The sequence below is a fragment of the Rana temporaria genome, chromosome 4 (assembly GCF_905171775.1).
Source record: "Rana temporaria chromosome 4, aRanTem1.1, whole genome shotgun sequence".
NCBI classification, from domain to species: domain Eukaryota; kingdom Metazoa; phylum Chordata; class Amphibia; order Anura; family Ranidae; genus Rana; species Rana temporaria.
This window is the reverse complement of record NC_053492.1, coordinates 150412512-150430981: the sequence shown is the minus strand read 5'-3', so window position 1 is coordinate 150430981 and position 18470 is coordinate 150412512.

The following is an 18470-nucleotide window of genomic DNA, read 5'->3' as shown; positions in this document are numbered from 1 at the left end:
GGAAAGGGTCCTTTGTGTCATGTGTGAATTCAGGCAGAAATTCAAACCCGATTCTCACCTGGATCAGTGAACAGGGACACAACGGACCCCCTGGTGTGAGCGGCAGCTACAGCAAGTGTGAACCCAACTTTAATGTTACATTTTTCACATGACCGCAGTCTCCGCCTGGTCCCAGGCATTAATGAGTGTGTTGCATGTGAATGATACCCCCCACGTGCACAGGTGAGTAGACCCTGCCCACACACTTGGCATAGTCAAAGAAGCACTTCCTGTCAACAAGTTAACCCATAGTAACATTTTACTGTGTATTATAGGCAAATACAGTGAATAAACTTACATTCTATAGATGGGTTTATGAATATATTGCAAAATACCTTTTTGATACTAGGGTCATGTGACCGTATGGAACTAGGTCTGCACCGCACTGTAAGATTGGTGGATGGAGTTATCAGAAAACTTTTGACACAGCCTCTGTTACCTGCCCTATGAGCTGCTGCATAGTGTGTTACATGGAGAAAAAAGCTGGGGAGAGGAAGCCTCTGTCAATTACCCTGCAGGTGTTTACTGGCAAAGATTTTATACATGATAAAAATGTTAAGCATGTAGGTAGAGAAACCTAGTTTTACAGATAATGAGAAAAAAATATTGAGTTTACTGACATTTTAAAAGAGAAGTTTTGGATTAAAAAAAAAAAAAAACAATTATGCTCGCCTAGGTGGTTGCAGCATTCATGCAATGCTGCATATGTTCCCTGCTGGCCCCTGCAGTGAGAACTGAGTGATCAAACACTGCTGATCTCTCAGTTCTCCCTCTCTGCTCTGAGCAGAGATCCGTGACTGTCAGTCAGAAGCTCTCTTCTCTCTCCTCCAACTCTCACTAGTGTGCTGGGCTGTGGAGGGGGCAGGAGGGGCTGCCTCAGGCTCTCAGCGCATCACTGAGAGGCTAAGCCAAGTGCCGGTCCAGGCATCTAAGTGAATCCGAACCTTATGGAACTGCACTGCTGTGATCCATAATAGAAGTATGGCCAAAAATCTTTGGCCATAATTGTCCTTTAAAGGATCGTCTTTTAAAATAAATATTAAATGCAAATATTTTTGCTGGTAAAAAAACATGCATTTATTTTTCTCGGGAGCCTGCAAAGCTGACATATCCCAATGTCATAGGCTTTGGTCAGTGCTGCACCAATAACAGCCTGGTTGTTTTTTTCTAAAACTGACAAAATTACAGTTAACATGCATCAATCATTTGTAGAAGATTGAAAAGCTGAGCTGCCCATTTTGTCTTTTAGGCCTTGTACACACGACCGAACATGTCCGCTGAAACTGGTCCGCGGACCAGTTTCCGCGGACATGTCCGACCGTCTGTAGGGCCTAGCGGACAGTTTTCCGGCCTAGCGGACAGGTTTCCAGCGGACAAAAGTTTCTTAGCATGCTAAGAAACTTGTCCGCTGGAAACATGTCCGTTGGACATGTCCGATGGTTAGTACGACTCATCGGACATGTCCGCTGGTTATGACGTATAACCAGCGGCCTGAAATCCCGCGCATGCGTCGAATTGATTCGACGCATGCGTGGAAGCATTGAACTCGCGTGTTAGAGAACGTCGGTGTCTTATACGTCACCGTGTTCTCTGTCTGCGGGGATTTTGGTCTGATAGTGTGTACACACATCAGACCAAAAGCTCCCAGCAGACATGTCCGATGAAAACGGTCCGCGGACCGTTTTCATCGGACATGTCTGCTCGTGTGTACAAGGCCTGAGACTTCAGATTGTCCCAAATTTATTACAAGGCAGTATAAACCAGGAATGGTTGCAAAAGATGAATAATGTTGGCCAAATAAGTTGGCAAAAATAATATGAAAAATGTTGAAGGATGTTGTTTTGCATTCCTCTGCAGACTTAAGGGTGGTTTGTTTATAGAACTGTAATTTGTTCTGTAAAGGTTAATTTGTATGTAAAATGATTACTGACCAGTTGCAGTATTACTAATAAACAACTATCTCTTAAGCCCCATACACACAATCGGACCTTTGTCCGACCAAAATCACATCGAAATTCCATCAGAGTAAAAGAGAACATGTTCTCTATCTAAACTCTGATGGAATTCATCGGAATTTCTGACTTTTTCCATCGGAAATTCTGATCATGTGTACGGGGCTTTACTGTTTAAATCATTGCAAAGTAGTGGCATGCCACTCCGCAAGTAGGCAACATTCTCATGCAGCTGTTTCACTCTTATGCTGTACTGACCTTCCTTATTAGCTGTCAAAAGAAAAGTCGGGTCACCAGGCACATTCATGGTAAGCTATTAGCTTTTATGAGATCCTATTGCATTAGCCTTTACTTTCCAGGTGTGTCTTAAAACAGAAAATGGTATACTTATCTTTCCGTAATTTTCCTTCCCTCATTTAGGAAGGACAACAGGGTATATTCTTGATTGAAGTGAAATGATGTTGAAACCTTGAAAATAAACCCTGAAGGCTTTAGGATCACCCTATATGAATAATATATCAAATGAGGTACCTTGAAGACTAATGCTTGCAATTCTGGCAGAGGTTACTGCCACTAAAAAATACTTTCTAGGTCAGATCCTAGAGTGTGGCCAATTCAGATGGAAATAACGGAGGCCTTGATAGGGCTTTGAGGACCACAGTGAGGTCCCATTTGGAAAAGGTTAACTTTCTAGGTTGCCTTAGTTGTAAGCATGCAATATTGAACTAATTTACCAAGGGACTAATAGCCCATTTGGTTCTTGTCATAGCGGACAAGGCTGAAATGTGAACTTTTAACATACTTGAATCTAAACCTCTATCAAGACCCACTGCAAGAACTGAAGGACTTGGGCAGATTCCAGGGATAGAAGATTCCAGGCCTATTCCCTTGATGGCAGTGTAAAGGATATCCTGCCTAGCGGCAATGGCTCAGGGGAAGACCGCAAGGGACTCAGCCTAGATTGTCTATGCCTTAATGGCAATCTGTGACTAGAGCACTATATTTATCTTGATGTTGGGAATCTTGATGTCCTTGCTATTGCTGCCAAAATATTAGGCCAGCATTAGGATCATGCACTCTCTTTATCTCAATCTTCACTACTCACCTAATTTCTTACCTAGGTAGGTAGTAGATGATCTTCTGGGGAGGCATCCTCCAAAGATCATAAGGGAATAGCAAGCAGCACACACCTAAAAATACATAGCCACCAAGGTGAGCACAAGTAAGGAACGGAAACAAGAAAATAAGGGCACAGCACTGCTGTCACGTACCTGGAGCACAGGAGCACAGCGAGGTATGAATGCCTGTAATTAGTCCAACAGGTGGATGTGGCAGCAGAACAGGCTGATGGCAGATGAACTGGCACAGTCACTTAAGGCTTATATAAAGCTTACAACCAATGAATGCCCCCCAGACCACCAGAATGGGGCTCCCTCCATAAAGCTTGTTTAGAGGCTGCACAGAGAGGAATTGTGCTCAGAAAAGGTTGAACCTGGCTGGGGTGATTAGCAGTAAGGGATGCTCCACGATCCGACCAGTCCAAACAGGTGATGACAAACAGGAGAATGCCAGGGGACAAATCGCTCTCAAATTTATAGTTAACCAGTCCTATCAGGTTGAGGAGCAGAGCTACAACCCATTGTATGCTGCTATGATGCACCAGGATTTTTCTTTTTCAGTACGATTTCCCCCTGATGGCTTAGAATAAGATGTAGTAAAGCATGGCAGTCTAATGGAGAGAGCTGAGAAAAGTGCCAAAGGAAGCTTGTGGAGTCTGTTAAAGTGTCTTTATAGTTGGCATCCTAAGAAAAACAAATGTACAGCAGAGGACTTATATTACGGTACAATTTTTTTTTTAAATTTACACCAAAGATAAAACAACAGGTGTCCTGGCTTTCATACTGTAGGAAAGTTAGAGGGGGAGACAATATAGGGTCTCAAAGTAGAAAGAAGTAAAAAGATTAGGCTTGTGATCTACTACCTCCATGCTCAGTGGGCCATCTGCATTTTCTATTTAAAGCATCTGGCAGGAGCAAAAAAGAGAACAGCTTATGCAGAAGAAAACAGGAACTTGTAGTCCCTCCCTTCTCTCTGGTCATGGTTGCATGTGCCATACTTCCCCATATTATGACCACTAACTTTAAACAATTATACAGATATGGGAAAGTTCACTGTAGATATAAGATTTGGAATACAATGGGCTTCATTCACAAAAGCAGATTGCATGCAGTATTTAGGTGTTTTCCCAAATCCTTAAAAAGTAAAATTCACAAAAGGAAAAAAAATACATGCAATAAATAAGTAGTCCGAGCAAGCAAAGCTGACAGCTGAATGTAAAAAAAGAGGAATTGCTGGCAATGAATAATTATGAAAAAATTGTGTGCCCCCCAATCCATACTAGGCCCTTCCCCATGCCAAAATAAATAAAAAGGGGGTCCCCCCAAAATCCATACCAGACACTTATCTGCGCATGCAGCCTGGCAGGTCAGGAAAGGGGGGGGGACAAGCGAGCGCCCCCTCCTGAATCATACCAGGCCACATGCCCTCAACATGGGGGGTGCTTTAGGATGGGGGGGTCTGTCCCCCCAAAGCACATTGTCCCTATGTTGATGGCCAGGGGCCAGAGTTGTGAGAACTTGTGGGTGGGGGGCTTATCTGAATCTAGAAGCCACCTTTAACAAGGGGGGCCCCAGATCCCATCTCCCCATGTGAATGAGCATAGGGCTCATGGTATCCCTACTCATTCACAAAAAAAATAGTGTAGTTTAAAAAAACACAGGAGGCAGTTTTTGACAAGTCCATTAATAAAGAACAACAAAAAAAAATGTCCCCCGGTGTAGATCCATCGTCAATCCCGATGCCCACCAACTCCACTGACCTGAAGAAATTATAAAAAGCTCCACTCTCAACAAAGGCTTCCGCACTGCGTATTTTTTCTTAATTTTTGTATTGCCGGCAATTTTTTTTTTATACATTCAGCTATCAGCAGGGAACCCCGCTGACAGCTGAAGACTTATTTGTTCTTAAGGAGCGGACAGCCGCCACCTCCTTAACAACCAGGTATTTACAGTCTTTGTTACGGATGCTGTCTACTGCCGGTGGTAAATTGCCACAGGCTTTCACTATTAACTTACGGTATGACTTCAATAAATAGCGCATGCAGTGTTTTTGTAGCATTTTTTTGCGAATGCCAAATAATCTTTAAAAAAATGCTGTGTGGTATTTTACTGCATACTCAGATGTGGTAAGGCCGCGTACACACGATAGTTTTTTCCGTTTGAAAAACCTTGGATGGTTTTCCCGACAGAATTCCGCTCAAGCTTAGCTTGCATACACACGGTCACACAAAAGTTCTCTGAACTTTCGACCGTCAAGAACGCAGTGATGTACAACACTATGATGAGCCAAGAAAATTAAGTTCAATGCTTCCGAGCATGCGTCGAATTGTTTGCGAGCATCCATCGGAATTTTGCGTGTCGGAATTGCTACAGATGAACGAAATTTCCGATAGGATTTTTTTCTGTCAAAAAATTTGAGAATCACCTCTCAATCTTTTGTTGGCGGAAATTCCGACAGCAAAAGTCCGATGGAGCATACACACAGTCGTAATTTCCGACCAAAAGCTCACATCAAACTTTTGTGTACAGGGCATAAGATACCGCTTTGTGAATGAAGCCCAAAACATTTGGAGGCCTCAAAAGCAAACTAGTATAAATTAGGGAAACAAATCCTGAAATACTTTATAAACAAAATAACACCTTGCTCTTCTGCTTTACAAACTAGCCTTCGGATTCAGATTTCCATACAAATGACCTATTGGGCTTATTTTCTAAAGGGTTAGTGAAAAAAATTATTATATGTTAAGTGTGAACACAACATCACCTTATTGACTAAGCTACACTATATAGAGGACATGTTGTAGACACATTTTTACTTACTCTTTATTCCCTTGCAAAGTAAAAGCATATTGGGCATGCATCACATACTAGCCCATTATGTACCTCTTACCTGCAAACAAAGTCTGAGATGTCCCCGCTGGTGGAAGCATCCATCTTCACCCCTCTTCCTTCCGGGGCCGAGGACTCCAGCTCTGTGACTGGCCAGAGTCACATGATGTCACTCTCTGCCATTTGCGCGGGAGCCGACGGTCACTTTCTAAAGTGTGCAAGGGTATATGGTAGATATCCCCTAAACTGTGCAGATTTAGGAGATATTTCCAATACCTACACGTAAGCCTTTTTTATATACACGAAAAACCAAAAAAAAGTAAAATTTTGGGTTCTCTTGCAATATCAAGTAAAAGTCCAAAACAAGTGTCTTCAATGTGCTTATTAATCTCATATCACAGTATTTCTGATTCAATGTGATTTATCCACTGTGTCAATCCTCATCACCCATCCAAATAAGCCATCTACCTCTATGTTTCACTCACTGCTAAAGTGATTTTAAATGGTCACCTTGTAAAGCAATCCATTCAGTTTAAAATTGAAATGAAAGGCAAAACATTTGTGTATAGATATAAAACATTATACTGTAAATACCTTTTTTTTATGTGATCACATTCCCTCTGTTCTCAGCTGCATAAGAGCTGAAGGAGGAGAAACAGCCGCACACTGAGCTTCCAGGTGAAAGGCTGCGAAAGGGTGGCTTGTCAGGACAAGCCTGATCATTGGAGATCAGGCTTGTCCCAACATAGCTAGAGAACTGACCATGATGTATTCTCCTGCTTAGTTTTGTCAGTTTTTAATAGTTAAGCATAGTGGCTGGCAGGAACACCAGGGATTTCCCTCAAAGGAAACGATACAAAATAAACAGGATACTTTTTCCTACAGGTATATGGTACAGCAGACACATATCAGGAATACATAATGTTGAGGTAACAAATGCTTTAAAGCGGAGTTCCACACAAAAGTGGAACTTCCACTTTAAGCACACCTATCCCCCTCATATGCCACATTTGGCAAATAACTTTTTTTTTGGGGGAGCGGGTACCTAGTTTTGACAGGTACCCAGCTCCTACATCTGCTTGGCCACCTAGGCGACTCCTTCTCTCTCCCTCCCTCCCTGCAATCTCATGGGACACATCACAGGTCCCAGGAGATTGCCTGGCCACCGAAAAGGTGAAGCGCATCTCGCACATGTGCAGCACGCACTCGGCTGTAAAGCCGCAAGCTGTCACAGCCAGGTGCTGACACTTGTGTAGCAAGGCATCTGTTGGATAGCCACATGCTATTTAGTTTTGCACTGGTACAGCAAGGAATGTTGGGAAACCGAGTACAGGGAGAAAGATACTCCATTGCCCTGGTTAGTCTATAGACTACACTACCCAGAGAGCAACTGTGCAATCCCAGGATTCTTTGCACTCCGCACGACCTGCTGGGGGAGGTAATTTAAGGAGGAGGACGTGTTTGGCGCACTCTCTCTGGACCGCCTCTTCAACCCAGGACGCCGCCTGTGTGAGGTGTCTCTCCAGAAATCTAGGCCAAAGCCTTGAGGCCTATCCACGCCCTGGCGGACCACCATCGAGAGACAGAGAGAGAATCCCTGACAGAGTGATCGAACGGTGTAACGGTGACCTGTGGGAGAACTGGAGACTGTCATCCTGAAGGACTGTGGATCAGAGTTTGCAGATGGAGTGTTCCGGAAGGACAAGGCCTGATCTGGTTGGGTGAGACGGGCACCTGCCCAAACACACTGACTGCGTTGTAGGAGGGTGGATCGTTTACACTCGCCACTGTGATTTGACTGTCCTAGCATCTTCCACCAGTTTACTTTTTAAAATACAAATTGCTCATTGCGCGCCAACGCATGCCAACACGTAAGTGCACGAACTGTGGAGATAATTTGCATCCAGGCTTGGTCTGGCCCACCAGACCACATTAGTGAGGTATATTATTTAAAGACTGCCTGATAGGTGTAGTCAACTGTTGATATCTATTTATATACTCTTTAACTGAGTAATTGGTTCCACTAGACTGTATAGCACTGTTGTTAGAGAGAGCTGGGTGAGGCTTGGCAAGGAGGTGCTTCAGTGTGGATATTTTACTGAAGGAGCCCCTTTGCTGTGTACTTACCCAGGTCCACATAGTTACTTTAATTTAATTTGTATTTATCTGTTACCGCTAATTCTGACTCTTGCAGGGCTCTGCAGGAAATCCACTACTGTTTTACCTTTGTTTCTTTTGCTTCTATCTTACTAAGTAAAGAGTTACATTGGTTAAGCTGAATCTGTTTGCAGTTCCTCTGTCATCCTACGGGATCAATACAACTCAAGGTAACCATTTGTTTACATAATTTACTGTGGTGTGAAAAGGAATTGTGTTTCCTAACAGTTATTGGGGTTCACAATTCCTACTGATACCAGTTTTGCCAAGGGAGGGTTCGAGACAGTTTTTGGGGTTGATAGCAAGAGTGTAGACCCAAAACAAACCAGCAGCTCCTTCGGGGGTAGTGCTACACTTATAATGATGGCAGCAGGGAGGAGAGGGAGAGGAACATAGCTTTGGGTGGGAGGCCGCATCGATGGACTGTGGGATAGGTGAATGTCTGTTTTATTAAAAGTCAGCAGCTACACTTTTTGTAGCTGCTGACTTTTAATATACTTAAAAACTACTGGAACTCCGCTTTAAGTAAGGTCTATATTTATGCCTGGTCATTTAAATTGGGCTGTTGCTCTGGCTTACACCAGATGTATCAATGTTATGTGTAGCGTATGCCACAATAACCTCCTCCACAATCTCAGCTCAAAGAAATCAAAATAGCTTTCATAGTGCAGTATATTTTATAATCAATCCTGTTTATTAAAATACATTTTAGCATAACACTCATAAATGTAGTGCACCCAAGACATGTGCACATAGGCCTTTTCAAAACATAAATTGTCCCCTTAAGGTACAGCATCAGCAATGTTTACATGTGTGTGTATCTCACTTTCTGTTCCGCCTGTGCGTGATGATATCACATGGCCACACCCCTGGCATATGTTAATAAATGGGATTGATTATTAAATATAATAAAAGATATTTTGGCTTCTTTGTGATGAGATTGTTGGAGGAGGTTATGGTGGCGTACATTACACTAATGCTGGCCATACACTATACAAAAGTTCGGCTGAAAATTGATCGTTCAGATCGTTTCGTTTTTCGGCCAGTTAATGGGCACAAAATCGATAACCGTTGGGACATTTTTGAGCCGAAAAAGGACACATTTGGAAATTTTCTGCTGAACGAACGATAAATCGGAAGGTTAATGTGTTTCCCGTCCGAACTTTCTGCACTAGGTATATGTAAAAAAAAACGAACCAATTTTTTAAAATTTATGTCAACTGAACGATTTATCGGTCATTACATGATGGCACTATTGTTTGCGCTCACGACCGAACGTTCGTTTTTCGAAAGTTCTTTCGGACGATTTTTCGTGGAGTGTATGGCCAGCATAAGATTATTATATTTGGTGTAAACAAAAGCAGCAGCCCAATTTAATGGGCCAAACGTATCCAGACCTTAAGTAACAGCAGGCCAAACATAGAGGCAAGTGGCTTGTTTGGATGGTGGCAAGCACAGCATGGGTGATAAGGACTAACACAGTGGATATATCACATTGAAGCAGAAATACTGTGAAATGGGATTAATAAGCACATTGAAGACACTTGTTTTGGAATTGTATTTGATGGAAATGACATATATTTTTTTTGTTTTTCATGTACAGTGGGGCAAAAAAGTATTTAGTCAGCCACCAATTGTGCAAGTTCTCCCACTTAAAAAGATGAGAGGCCTGTAATTGTCATCATAGGTATACCTCAACTATGAGAGACAAAATGTGGAAACAAATCCAGACAATCACATCCAGATAATCAATTTGTTGATGTTGTTGTGCACCTTGGCACAAGTGATTTGTCCTAGAATGATGTGTTTTCTGTAAAGGACGTTCAGAATTTGGGCCAGGATCTTCAGCAGTTAGGGTGTACTGTTACATTTTCAGAGGTCTAACCTGTGCATAAGGGACAACAAGAGAAAATATCATATACTTATATCAGATTTCATATGCTTTGTTAAAAGATTGTCGCAAAGCTGAAAGTTTTGGTTATGCAAGTCATGATTCTAACAGGTGTTCTGATATTTAATTGTACAAAAGAGATGGTCTGCAACCTTCACACAAGGGCACAAAATGTTAAGGTTTATGTTGCTAAGGACTGGGCTGATTGGGTAGTTACATCAGTTAAAGTTTTTGGTGCTAAGAATAAAGCAGTAGATAGCAGTGTTTGTCACGTCATGTGCACTAATGCTTGTAGTTTAGGCAGCACACTTTGTACGCTGACAGCTCTTATATCTAGGGACAACTTGGACATTGTTGTTACTACAAAGACATGGTTCAAGGATTCAAATGACTGGGAAATAACTATATCAGGGTACACACTACACAGGAACATCAAGGTATGCGAGATCAAGAATTGTGTGGGAATCACATACGGTAACTTCCTAATGGATCTGTTTTAACTCAATGTACAATGTTCTCTATGGGAGAGGACACTTTGTCAATTTTGATCCTGGATAACCACAGAAGTGTCTTCTGTAATAAAATGATATATGGTTTATACCTATTGATGTAATAAAAAAGTCTGAGGTAATTTAAAGTAGTATTGAAACCATTTTTTATTTAAAACCAACTCATCGTTAATCATTCTCTTATGCCTTGTACATAGAACCGTTTTTCTCGGCAGGAAAAAAACAAAGTTTTTCCCGACGGGATTCCTCTCAAGCCTGCCTTGCATACACAGGTTCAGGCCAAATACAGCACGTCCAAAACGCAGTGACGTACATCAGGTACGACAGGACTATAAAGGGGAAGTTCCATTCAAACGGCGCCACCCTTTGGGCTGCTTTTGCTGATCCTTGTGTTAGTTAAAATTTGGTGAGAGACAATTCGCGCTTTTCAGTCTTCGTGCTTTTCAGTCCGTTACAGCGTGACAAATGTGCATGCCACTGGTAGCCATGTCATGTTAGTGGTAGCCCATCCCCCCAAAGTTAGAATCACTCCCTAAGACACACTTAACCCCTTGATCGCCCCCTAGTGTTTAACCCCCTCCCTGCCAGTGTCATTTATACAGTAATTACATTAGTTTCCATTCCGAATGCTAGTTTTACCAGAACGACCACTCCCGTCTTATACTCATCTGCCGAGATCAAGCTCTTTCCCCCCCCCCCCAGTTTTTACGTCGGGAAAACTGCGATAGAGCATACACGCGGACGGTTTTCCCAGCCAAAAGCTGTCATGGCAGTTTTCCCGACGGGAAAACTGGTCGTGTGTACGAGGCATTAGTCCAGTAAACTAGACAAGTTCCTTACTACACATTTTAAACCCAGGTACTTTTTCTTCAATGTACCTCCAGCTTCCTGTGCGCTGCTTCCCCAAACTTCCTGTCAGCGCACACACCTAATGCAAATACTATTCGCCATATTAGATTCTTCAGAACTAAAAATCTCATCATACCTAGCATTAGTGCATATCAGCACTCCCTAATTGATATTTTCTGTTGTAAAGGCACTGCCTGCATTGACTTGATCAAGGCAGCCCACAGAGAGGACATACCTTTGCTCCTCCTTGTTGTTGCAGTGACAGTACTGCCTCAGGAGCCGCTATCAAAAATGTTTTTAACCGCTTGCACACACATGTCGGCAGAAGGGCTCGTACAGGCAAATGGGCGTACCTGTACGTCCCTTTGAATTTGACGCCGTGCGAGTATGGAGACTGAGAGGCAGAACGGGGAGATGCCTATGTAAACAAGACATTTCCCTGTTCTGCCTAGTGACATGACAGGGATCTACTGTTCCCTGTCATCGGGAGCAGTGATCACTGTCATGTCAGTGGTAGCCCATCCCCCCCACAGTTAGAATCACTCCCTAGGACACACTTAACACCTTGATCGCCCCCTAGTGTTTAACCCCCTCCCTGCCAGTGTCATTTATACAGTAATCAGTGGCTATTTATAGCACTGATCGCTGTATAAATGACAATGGTCCCAAAATAGTGTCAAATGTGTCCGATGTGTCCGCCAAATGTTGCAGTCCCGATAAAAATCGCAGATCACTGCCATTACTAGTAAAAAAAATTAAAAATACATTTGAACCTCGGGTTACGAGCATTTTCTGTTTCAGGAGTATGCTCGTAATCCAAAGTACTCGCATATGAAAACGAGTTTGCCCATTGAAGTCAATGGAAACGAAAATAATTCGTTCAGCATTGACTTTAATGTGATGCAATACCGAATGTGGCCAGAGGTGAATGCGGCCAGAGATGGGGGGCGCCAGAGAGCGCCGAAAACGGTCGAAAAGGCTCAATGACACTTTGGCTTGTTTCCTGCGCCCTCGTACTTCAGGCCAAATGAGGTACTGCAGGCCAAAGTTTGGCATTTCTCGGCTCCTGCGCCCCTGTACCTCAGGCCAAATGAGGTAGTGCAGGCCTATGTTCGGCTCTGCTCGGCTTCTGCGCCCCCGTATCCCAGGCCAAATGAGGTACTGCAGGCCTATTTAGCTTGAATTCTGCTCGTCTTGCGAGTCAACACTCGCAAACCGAGTCAGAATAAAAAAATAACGTTTTTTTGCAAATCAAAACGCTCTCAAACCAAGTTACTCTTAAACTGAGGTTCCACTGTAATAATAAATCTATCCCCTATTTTGTTGACACCATAACTTTTGTGCAAACCAATCAATATACGCTTATTGTGAATTTTTTTACCAAAAATATGTAGACGAATACATATCGGCCTAAACTGAGGATTTTTTTTTATATATATATTTTTGGGGGGATATTTATTATAGGAAGAAGTCAAAATTGTTGCACTTTTTTGTTTATAGCGCAAAAAATAAAAACCGCATAGGTGACCAAATACCACCAAAAGAACACTCTATTTGTGGGGAAAAAAATTGTTTGGGTACAACGTTGCACGACCGCGCAATTGTCAGCTAAAGCAACGCAGTGCCGAATCACAAAAAATGCTCTGGCAGGGAGGGGGTAAATTCTTCCGGGGCTGAAGTGGTTAAAGAAGAAACAGAGACTTTTTTGGGGTGATTGGCTGTGCTGATGGGTTGCTTGTGTATGGCGGCGCAGGCAGCGTATCATAGTCATCCTGCAGTTTGGTGCCTAGAGGGTACATGCAAGGGTAGCTCCAGAGAGGCTTCATGGGAAGCAAAAGAAAGGAAGCACCCTATACTTGGGAAAGTGGGGCAGCGCTGAGGATACCATCTCGGGCAGTAGCAAAGCAAAACTTTAGAACATCAGAAATCAGCATAGAGTGTAAGCACAGACATCAGTAAGCCCAAGTTGAAAGACATGTATATTAAGCATAAGTGCAATACTATACAATGACTAGTTATAGTGCAACCATGTATTTGTGCCATTCAATTAACCAGTCCTAAACATTTCCTCACTGGCCCACAGCCCAAAAGAGCTGTGAGCTTCAGTCTCATAACCAAAACATATACTAGGGGTACCCAAAATTGTGCTGTTCCTCCACAGAAAGATGAACAGGTAGGGGATTCCAACTAACCATCTTGAGGTAATCAACAATGGGCCGGATTCAAGAAGCAATTGCGCCTGTGTAACCATAGGTTACACAGCGCAATTGCTTACGTGCCCCGGCGTAACGAGTGCTCCTGATTCAGGAACCTTGTTACGCCGACTGCAGCCTAAGATCTGCGCGGCATAAGGCTCTTATGCCCGCATATCTTATGCTGCATTCTTGCGGTGGACGCTAGGTGGCGTTCATGTTGTGCTCAGTGTATAGTATGCAAATTGCATACTAACACCGATTCACAACGTTGCGCAAGCCCTGCGTACGCAATTTACGTCGTTTACGTACAGCGGTTTTCGCGCAAGGCTGCCCCTGCTATTAGCAGGGGCAGCCCATGTTACGTATACCCGTCGTTCCCGCGTCGCGAAATTTGAATTTTACATACTTTGCCTAAGTGAATCGTGAATGGCGCTGGACGCCATTCACGTTCACTTTGAAGCAAATGACGTCCTTGCGACGTCATTTGCCGCTATGCACGTCGGGAAAGTTTCTCGACAGACACACAATATACACACACACTAGGGGGCCCCATCAGGGTTGCCAGCCTCAGTAAAACCAGGGACAGTATGTTAAAATCTGTGTTTTGTTTTTTTTACCTGCAGATTTGTTGGGTCTGTCCACCTGAATATCCGTGGGAGTTGTTGCATGGTCCATTTTGAGTAAGGAGACTAGCGGAATCTCCCATGAAAAATAAAACAGATAGACTGGCTTTCTAAATATACCTATACATCTAAAGTTGAAACTTGCGTCCGCACTTGAACGCAAGCTAAAATAGAGGGTATCAGTGGAATGTCCACACGCCGTCGCGCAGCTAAACAACCATCAGGTGGTGGGAAAAGTCAGGTAAACGGTTTTAGAGCCTATTTAACGGTACAAAACATGGACCAAGGTGGTACAATAAAAAAGACATTGGTGCAAGAAGGGATGAAGCAGGGCTCCCCTGATCTGAAAGGTGGACTGCAAGTGGAAGGGTGGGACTCCCCAGCCTAGGGATGTGGAGGAGGTGAAATGAGAGGAAATACAACACCTGGTCGAGGGAAACCCCCTTTAAACCCAAAGCAAAATAGTAAGACACCAGGAACAGAGCCCAGAGGTGCAGGAGGGGTCATTAGGCTCAGTGACCAGGGGGTGGTTACCCCAGAAAAGGAGCAAATAAGAAAAATGTTGAGCCCCGGAGAAAATGAAAGTATTTCTGGAGGAAGGACAAATATAAAATCTAATAATGTTTTGGAATTGACTAACAACGGAGGTGCTACAGGGGTAACATCCATAAAGAAACTGCAGTCAACTAATCTCCAGGAGGAAGGCCACAATTAGGATACCACTACAGAAAAACTAGTGGGCAAATAGAGTTGAGAATGGATTGGGACTTAAGAGAGCATATAAAGGCACTACCAACAAAGAATGATATAATGGTACTTATAAACGCTGTAGAGTAATCTTGCAAACAGGCGGTGGAAGAGATTAGAGAAGAAGTGGGAGCTTTGGGGCACAGAGTGGAAGAATGGGAGATAGACCAAGAAGACACTAGACAGGCAGTGGCTGATATTCAAGATATGACAAAAAAACATGAATAAGTGTTGAATTCTATGCTGGATCAAATGGACAATTATGAGAATCGAGAGTGTAGGCAAAATATACGCATAAGGGGCCAGATTCACAGAAGAAATACGCCGTAGTATCTACTGATACTCCGGCGTATTTTCAAATTTGCCGCGTCGTATCTTAATTTGTGATTCACAAGCAAGATACGACGGCATTTGGCTAAGATCCGACAGGCTTACGGCTTCGTACGCCTTCGGATCTTAGGCTGCAATACTTCGGCCGCCGCTGGGTGGAGTTTGCGTTGTTTTCCAGCGTCGGGTATGCAAATTAGCTTTTACGGTGATCCACGAAGCTACTCGCGTGCGTTACGTCGTAGCAAGTCGTTTTTTCCCGTCGCAAAGTTAAGCCTGCTTTTTCAAGGCTTAACTTTACACCAGCCATGTTAAAGTATGGCCGTCGTTCCTGCGTCAAATTTAAAAAACATTTTTTCGGCGTAAGTACGTTACGCACGTCGCCATTCACAAACACGTCGGGGCGCCGTAATTTCGCGCAAAGCACGGCGGGAAATTTCCAAACGGAGCATGCGCAGAATGTTCGGCGCGGGAGCGCGCCTAATTTAAATGGTACACGCCCCATTTGAATTAGGCGGACTTGCGCCGGACGTCTTTACGATACACCGCCGTAAGTTTACACGCAAGTGCTTGGTGAATCAGGCACTTGCGCTGAAAACTTGCGGCGGTGTAACGTAAAGACGATACGTTACGCCGCCGCAGTTTTTGCTGAATCTGGCCCAAGGGGTCTACCAGAGATATAGCAATTCTAGGGCCATCTGCACCAGAAAAGATGGAAATGGATAGAGTACACCGTGCGCTTTTTCCAGACCCTAAAAATGCAGAAAGACCAAGGGATGTAATCTGCAGAATGCATAGATACCCGGTGAAAGAAACAATTATGAGAGCAGCTCAAGAGAAGGCTGGAATTGAATTTGAGGGGGCACAAATTGCATTATTTCCAGATCTATCACGTAGAACACTTATGCAGTGAAGGATGATCAAACCCTTGTTGGAAGCGTTAAGAGCAGTGGACGTGAAATACTGTTGGGGGTACCCCTTTAAGATCACAGCGACAAGAAATGGGAAGACAACAACACTCCAAAATAAAGATGATTTGCAACATTTTATAGATGTACTAGAATTACCGCAGGTGGACTTTCCAGACTGGAGATTGAGGAATCAAGGGCTAGCCATGCAGAGACCAGGACGGTGGCAACAAGTGCCGGTTAGGGATAAATAGGAAAATTAGAGAAAAGGCATTAGAGATATATTTTGGCAGGGCAGGGGGCGAGTTTTTGCCCCACCTAAGTATTTTTTTTTCTTTTCTGGAGGGATGAGGGGTGGGGGTTATTAGTGGTTTGGAGGGGCTGGGATTGGGGGTGGGGGTTTGGTTTTTTTTTCTCTCCCCCTCTCTTCCCCCCTCCCCACTTTACCCCCTCTTCACCCCTCCCTCCCCCTTGGTTTTGGGTTGTTTTTTTTTTTGGAAGTCTGCTGGATATATCTGATGAAAATATTAAAATGTAAATGTGAATGTAAAGCAAAGGTAAAAGTACAAATGTAGAAGGCTAAAGGGTTAAAGGAGGTAAGGCATGGGTTGGGAAGGAAGGGAAAGAGGAAAAGAAAGGAAAGAAAAGGGAAAAAGCCTGGGGAGCAGGAGGGGCTCATTACATGTTTTTTTTTTTCAATTTCCCCCCCTTTATGTAGGTCCCAAGGTAACGGACTTGGTTCTCCGTTAAGGAGTGGAGGGGGTGGAGAGTCAGGATATGGATGTAAGGTCCAGACCAAACACGACACCCTTTTAGGGGGTAAACCATATGCATATATGGTGGTTTATATGTTATATGTGAGGTTTTTTTTTCGGTGGGGGGGGGGTTTGTGTGTCTTCTCTCTCTCGCCCGCCCGGGGTCTCGCTTCAATAGGTGTTTTTTTTTGCCCCACTGGCCTATCGTCCCCTCCCCATGGTTGGGGGGGGTGGGGATGGTTGGAAGGGAGAGTATAGTAGGCAAGGACTAGGAAGATGGCAGATAAAATGAATATAATATCTTATAATGTAAGAGGTCTATGTTCGGGTAGCAAGAGGGGACATCTCTGGACCGAACTGCATCGTCTGGGGACAGAGATTGTTCTTCTGCAGGAGACGCACTTCGTGGCAGGGTCGATCCCCCGTATGCCCCTTTTTATATACAATCAGTGATTTCATGCACCTTCACCCATTTCTGGGGCAAGAGGAGTCACAATGGCAATACATAAACAATGTCTGTTTGTACCTATAGAAATACAAAAAGACCTGGAAGGTCGATATCTCTTTGTTAAAGGGAAGATCCAGGGTCAATGCTACACCATAGCAACGATTTATGCTCCGAATAATCAAACCATCAAGTTTTTATTTAGAACCCTAGATGAGTTGGAGAAATTTAGAGAAGGTCTGTTGATCTTGGGGGGAGATTTTAATATTACCACGGACTCAGGTTGAGACACCTCCTCAGGGAAAACTTTTCTGTCACAGATGGCGTTAAGATGTGTTAAACGGCGCCTCCATTCTTTACACTTGGTTGACAGTTGGAGGGTGTTACATGAACGGGATAAAGATTACAGTTATTTCTCCAAGACGCATAATATGTATTCAAGGATTGATATGTTGATGATTGACCAATATTACTTGAGTCTGGTGAAATCTGCGACTATTGAGTCGATCACTATATCGGATCATGCCCCAATAAGTTTGGGGGTGAGACCAGTATTGTCTGGGAGCAGGGAAAGAACATGGAGACTAAATGAAGCGATATTGGATGATAGGCAAAATGTAGAATCTCTGTCTGGCACATTGGCCTCATATTTTGAGATTAATGGGTCAGATGGAGTGTCGGACCAGGTAGTATGGAAAGGCACATAAGGCAGTAATGAGAGGGGAGCTAATCTCAATGGGGTCACACATCAAAAGAGAAAGACAAAAGGAAATGATAGCACTTTTATATAAAATAGAATTTAAACATAAAGCCCATTTAAGGTCAGGAGATGCGCAAAAATTAGAGAAGCTACGGGCTGATCTTAAACAGCTCATTGATCAAAAGGTTCAAAATAAAAATAGATACTTTGCCCATCGTTTTCATGAGCAGGAAAATAAGAGTGGGAGGTTAATAGCTAGACAATTAAAAAAACAGCAGGAGGCATGCCACGTACATATAATAAAGGCAGGGAATAAACAGATAGTGGACTCCCAAGTAATAGCAGCGGAATTTCATCAGTTTTACTCATCTCTATATAAGATAAATCCGGTTTTGGGGGGGTAGACAGGGAGGGACAGGATGATAG